Source organism: Hylobates moloch, unplaced genomic scaffold (assembly GCF_009828535.3).
Source record: "Hylobates moloch isolate HMO894 unplaced genomic scaffold, HMol_V3 SCAFFOLD_12, whole genome shotgun sequence".
Classification (NCBI taxonomy): domain Eukaryota; kingdom Metazoa; phylum Chordata; class Mammalia; order Primates; family Hylobatidae; genus Hylobates; species Hylobates moloch.
This window is the reverse complement of record NW_026652287.1, coordinates 35,414,351-35,420,806: the sequence shown is the minus strand read 5'-3', so window position 1 is coordinate 35,420,806 and position 6,456 is coordinate 35,414,351. Positions and strand designations below refer to the sequence as shown.

Genomic DNA, 6,456 nt, shown 5'->3' with positions numbered 1-6,456 from the left:
GAGGCAGGAGGATGGCGTGAACCCGGGAGGCGGAACTTGCAGTGAGCCGAGATGGCGCCACTGTACTCCAGCCTGGGCGACAGAGCAAGACTCCGTCTCAAAAAAAAAAAAAAAAAAAAAAAAAAAGAGACTTAAAAAAAAAAACACCAGACTTTAAGTCATTGTATAATGATAAAAGGGTCAATTCAGCAAGAAGATATAACTTGATGTAACTAAATTTATATGCACCTCACACTGGAGCACACGTAAGGGGAGAGACAGACTCTAATACTAGTTGGAGACTTGAACACCACATTGAACACCCTCAGCATTAGACAGATCATCTGGACAGAAAATTAACAAAGAAACTTTGGATTTAAACTGCATTTTAGAGCCAAGGGACCTAAGAGATGTTTGCAGAACATCTTATCCCACAGCTGAAGAACGCAGTCTTCTCTTTGGCACATGAAACATTCTCCAGGATACACCATATGTGAGGCTACGAAAGAAATCTAACATATTTATAGAAATTGAAATCACATTAAACATCTTCTCAGACCACAATGGAAGTGAAACTAGAAATGATTAATAAGAGGAACTTCGGAAGATGTACAAATATATGGAAATTGAACAGCATGCTCCTGAATGACCACTGGGTCAAGGAAGAAATTAAAAAGAACATCAAGACGCTTCTTGAGGACAGGAGTGGTGGCTCATGCCTGTAATCCCAGCACTTTGGGAGGCCAAGGTGGATCACCTGAGGTCAGGCATTGGAGACTAGCCTGACCAACATGGTGAAACCTGTCTCTACTAAAAATACAAAAAAAAAAAAAAAAAAATTGCTGGCCATGGTGGTGTGTACCTGTAATCCCAGCTAGTCGGGAGGCTGAGGCAGGAGAATCACTTTAACCTGGGAGGCGGAGGTTGCAGTGAGCTGAGATGGTGCCATTACAATCTAGCCTGGATGACAAGAGCGAGACTGTCTAAAAAAAAAAAAAAATTATTGAAATGAAGATGGAAATACAACCTACCAAAACCTGTGAGATACAGCAAAAGCTGTACCAGGAGTGAAGTTTATAACAACAAATGCCTCTTTCAGAAAAAAAAATAGAATAATTCAAATACACAACATAACAATGGACCCCTGGGCTGGGCGCGGGGGCTCACGCCTGTAATTCTGGCACTTTGGGAGGCTGAGGCGGGTGGATCACCTGAGGTTAGGGGTTCAAGACCAGCCTGGCCAACATGGTGAAACCCCAACTCTACTAAAAATACAAAAATTAGCTGGGTATGCTGGCGCACCTGTAATCCCAGCTACTCAGGAGGCTGAGGCAGCAGAATCGCTTGAACCCGGGAGGTGGAGGTTGCAGTGAGCCGAAACTGTGCCACTGCACTCCAGCCTGGGCAACACAGTGAAACTGCATCTCAGAAAAAAAAAAATGGACCCCAAGGAACAAGGAACCAGAAAAGCAAGAATAAACCAAAATTAGTACAAGGAAGGAAATGGCCAGGCATGGTGGCTTGCGGCTGTCATCTCAGCATTTTGAGAGGCCGAGGTTGGAGAATCGCTTGAGACCAGGAATTAGAGACTAGCCTGGGCAACATAGGGAGACCCCAACTCTACAAAAAATAAAAATTACCCAGGCACGGTGGCATGTGCCTGTGGTCCCAGGTACTTGGGAGACTGAGGCAAGAGGAGCACTTGAGCCAGGGAAGTCAAGGCTGCAGCAATCTGTGATCACACCACTGTACTCCACCCTGGGTGACAGACTGAAATCCTGTCAAAAACAAAAACAAAAGCAAAGGCAAACCTCAGCGCATGTCACTAAGAGCTCCCCCAGCCACCTCTGTCAAGGCGGGGGCCTTGGCTCACCACTGGGTACTGCATTTACCCAGTGCTTTAGCCACACTCTTTTCTTTTTCTTTTTTTTCTTCTTTTTTTTTGAGACGGAGTCTCGCTTTGTCTCCCAGCCTGGAGTGCAGTGGTGCGATCTCGGCTCACTGCAAGCTCCGCCTCCCGGGTTCACGCCATTCTCCTGCCTCAGCCTCCCAAGTAGCTGGAACTACAGGCGCCCGCCACCACACCCGGCTAATTTTTTGTATTTTTAGTAGAGATGGGGTTTCACCGTGTTAGCCAGGATGGTCTCGATCTCCTGACCTCGTGATCCACCCACCTCAGCCTCCCAAAGTGCTGGGATTACAGGTGTGAGCCACCACACTGGCCAGCCACAACTGTTTTCTACCCAGGGACACATCCCCACTAACCTGAAGCCTTAATGATTCAACCCAGTGAATAAAATACTGGGGAAAAAAATAAATTAATTTAGAAGTGCACACCACAGTGGAACGAGGTAAGCTTCAAAAGACCTCTGCCATTCCAACCCCACAGGAGATGGTGAACTTGATCACCATCTTACTGAGCACATTGCCGCTGCAGCTAGCAACTGAGAAGCCAGCGCACAAAGACTCTCCACAACCAAGCAACTCATACAGAACCTTCATCCCTGAAAGCACCAAGACCTGAATTAAGCTCCAATAAACTATAAACATTAAAATCCGGCCAGATGTGGTGGCTCACGCCTGTAATCCCAGCACTTTGGGAGGTCGAGGTGGGCAGATTACTTGAGGTCAGGAGTCTGAGACCAGCCTGGCCAACATGGTAAAACCCCTTCTCTACTAAAAACACAAAAATTAGCCAGGCCTGGTGGCACACATCTGTAATCCCAGCTACCCGGGAGGCAGAGGTTGCAGTGAGCTGAGATTGTGCCACTGCACTCCAGCCTGGACGAAAGAGCGAGATGCAAGACTCTGTCTCAAAACAAACAAACAAACAAAGAAACAAAGAAACAAACAAACAAACATTAAAATCACATCCTTGGCCAGGTGCAGTGGCTCATGCCTGTAATCCCAGCACTTTGGGAGGCCAAGGCAGGTGGATCACTTGAGGTAAGGAGTTTGAGACCAGCCTGGCCAACATGGTGAAAACCCATCTCTATTAAAAATACAAAAATTAGGCCGGGCGCAGTGACTCACGCCTGTAATCCCAACACTTTGGGAGGTTGGGGTGGGAGGATCACGAGGTCAGGAGTTCAAGACCAGCCTGACCAGCATGGTGAAACCCCATCTCTACTAAAAATACAAAAAACAAGCCGGACATGGTGGCGTGCGCCTGTAGTCCCAGCTACTCGGGAGGCTGAGGCAGGAGAATTGCTTGAACCTGGCAGGTGGAGGTTGCAGTGAGCCGAGGTCATGCCACTGCACTCCAGCCTGGGTGACAGAGTGAGACTCTGTCTCAAAAAAAAAAAAAAAATTCAACTCAATATGGATCAAAGACTTAAATCTAAGTCCTGAAACCAAAAAATTCTAGAAGATAACCTAGGAAAAACTCTTCAGAACATTGGTCTAGGCAGCAGTATGTATACCATTGTCATGGAATATTACTCAGCCATAAAAAAGAATGAAATAATATCTTTTGCAGCAACTTGGACGGAGCTGGAGGCCATTTTTCTAAGTGAAATAACTCAGGAATGAGAAATCAAATGCCATTATGTTCTCACTTTTAAATGGGAGCTAAGCTATGGATACATAAAGGCATACAGAGATCATGGACTATGATCTCATGGAGGCAGAGAGTAGAATAATAGTTATCAGAGCCCTAGAAGGGTGCATGGCTGGGTAGGTGGGGAATGAAGAGGTCTGTCTAACAAATATACGGTTATATAGAAGGAATAATTCTTATGTTTAGTAGCAGAGTAGGGTGACTACAGTTAACAGTAACATATTGTAGTGGTGGCTCATGCCTGTAATCCCAACAATTTGGGAGGCTGAGACAGGCAGATCGCTTGAGCCTAGGAGTTTGAGACCAGCCTGAACAACATGGTAAAACCCCATCTCTATAAAAAAAAAAAGTACAAAAATTAAGTGGTAGTGCACACCTGTAGTCACAGCTGCTTGGAAGGCTGAAGTGGGAGGATTGCTTGAGCTTGGGGAGGTCAAGCTGCAGTAAGCCATGATCTCATCACTGCACTCCAGCCTGGGTGACAGAGAGATCCTGTCTTTTTTTTTCTTTTTTTTTTGAGATGGAGTCTCTCTCTGTTGCCCAGGCTGGAGTGCAGTGGTGCGATCTCGGCTCACTGCAAGCTCTGCCTCCTGGGTTCACGCCATTCTCCTGCCTCAGCCTCCTGAGTAGGTGGGACTATAGGTGCGTGCCACCATGCCCAGCTAATCTTTTGTATTTTTAATAGAGACAGGGTTTCACTGTGTTAGCCAGGATGCTGTCGATCTCCTGACCTTGTGATCCGCCCGACTTGGCCTCCCAAAGTGCTGGGATTACAGGCATGAGCCACTGCGCCCGGCCTCAGAGTGACCCTGTTTTAAATAAAAAAAAAAAATGTATTGTATTTTTCAAAATAACTAGAAAAGATAATTTGAATTGTTCCCAACAATAGAAATAATACATGTTTGAGGTGACAGATATTCAAATACCCTGACTTGATTATACCATATTCTATGCATGGCACAAAATATCACATATACCCCATAAATATGTACAAATATCACATATTAATAAAAATACTTTTTAAAAATCAACAAGCCACAGCTGGGCGCAGTGGCTCACGCCTGTAATCCCAGGACGTTGGGAGGCCGAGGCAGGTGGATCACCTGAGGTCAGAAGTTCAAGATCAGCCTGGGCAACATGGTGAAACCCCATCTCTACTAAATATACAAAAAATTAGCTGGGCATGGTGGCGGGCACCGGTAATCCCAGCTACTCAGGGGGCTGAGGCAGGAGAATCGCTTGAACCTGAGAGGTGGAGGTTGTAGTGAGGCGAGATTGTGCCATTGTGCTCCAGCCTGGGCAACAAGAGCGAAAAAAAAAAAAAATCAACAAGCCAGACACAGTGGCTCACGCCTATAATGCCAGCACTTTGGGAGGCTGATGCAGGCAGATCACCAGAGGTCAGGAGTTCGAGACCAGCTTGCTTAACACGATGAAACCCCATCTCTACTAAAAAATACAAAAAATTAGCCAGGCATGGTGGTGGGTGCCTGTAGTCCCAGCTACTCAGGAGGCTGAGGCAGCAGAATCACTTGACCCTGGGAGGCGGAGGTTGCAGTGAGCCAAGATTGCGCCACTGCCCTCCAGCCTGGGTGACAGAGTGAGACTCTGTCTCAAAAATAAAAATAAAATGGCTGGGTGCAGTGGCTCATGCCTGTAATCCCAGTACTTTGGGAGGCTGAGGTGGGCTACTCGGGAGGCTGAGGCAGGAGAATGGTGTGAACCTGGGAGGCGGAGCTTGCAGTGAGCTGAGATCCCGCCACTGCACTCTAGCCTGGGGGGACAGAGCGAGACTCCATCTCAAAAAATAAATAAATAAATAAATAAAAATAAATAAAAATCAACAAAGGAGAAAGGTTCATAGGACAGGATCCAGAAGAGACCATGTGTGGGATTCCAGTTGTCCTTTCCCAGTGAAGTCATATAGAAAATGCTTAATGCTTGCAGCAAGGATGAGTGACAACATACACCAAGTATTGCCACCCAGGCAAGCTCACCTGAGCATCAGCGTTCAGAGTTTTTATTGGGGGTTGGTCACGTAGATGCAGCTGACTGCCTGTGTGGCTGACCTAGTTTTTACCCTCTGTGGAGGTACAGCAATAATATATGGTGCAAAGCCCCCACCATAAATCACTGTGTTCTTGTAGACTCTTCCAGTGTCCCATGGCCCCCTGGAGAATAAATGAATGAATGAATGAGACTCTGCATCCTTCACCTCACCTGCAGCCATGACTCACCTGTGTCCCCTGACAGTCCCCTCCTAGCACTGCCCACCTCCGAGGCTGGCCAGGGTGGCTCCTTCCTGGTTTGGGGCTGGTCCTCATGCCCTCTGCCCTGCTGCTTCCCCTGTGAAAAGAGAAGTTGGGAGGGGAGCTTTCAGGACATTGCGGTTCCCAAGGCTCCTCCTCTGCGGATGGTCACTGCCCCTCCACCAGGCTTCCTGCTGGACGAGTTTCCTTCCCAGCCAGGCCGGCCCAGAAACCAGAAGGTCCCAGGACAGGCCCAGCCCCAGAGCCCAGAGATGCTGCTGCTGCCGCTGCTGCTGCCCGTGCTGGGGGCGGATGAGTGGGTTGGTGGCTGGGGGTCCCAGGCAGGGGCTGGGGCTGACGCTGAGCCTCTGCATCTCCCCAGGGTTCCTGAACAAGGATCCCAGTTACAGTCTTCAAGTGCAGAGACAGGTGATGGTGCAGGAGGGCCTGTGTGTCATCGTGCCTTGCAACCTCTCCTACCCCTGGGATGGCTGGGACGAGTCTGCTGCTGCTTATGGCTACTGGTTCAAAGGATTGACCAACCCAAAGACGGGTGCTCCTGTGGCCACAAACAACCAGAGTCGAGAGGTGGAAATGAGCACCCGGGACCGATTCCAGCTCACTGGGGATCCCGGCAAGGGGAGCTGCTCCTTGGTGATCAGAGACGCG

General features: G+C 48.2%; 1 pseudogene; it reads left to right on the top strand.

The window, feature by feature from the left end:
* The first annotated feature begins 5,951 nt into the window (after nt 1–5,951).
* The window catches only part of LOC116479476 (sialic acid-binding Ig-like lectin 11), a 5,182-nt pseudogene continuing 4,677 nt past the window's right edge, over nt 5,952–6,456 (top strand).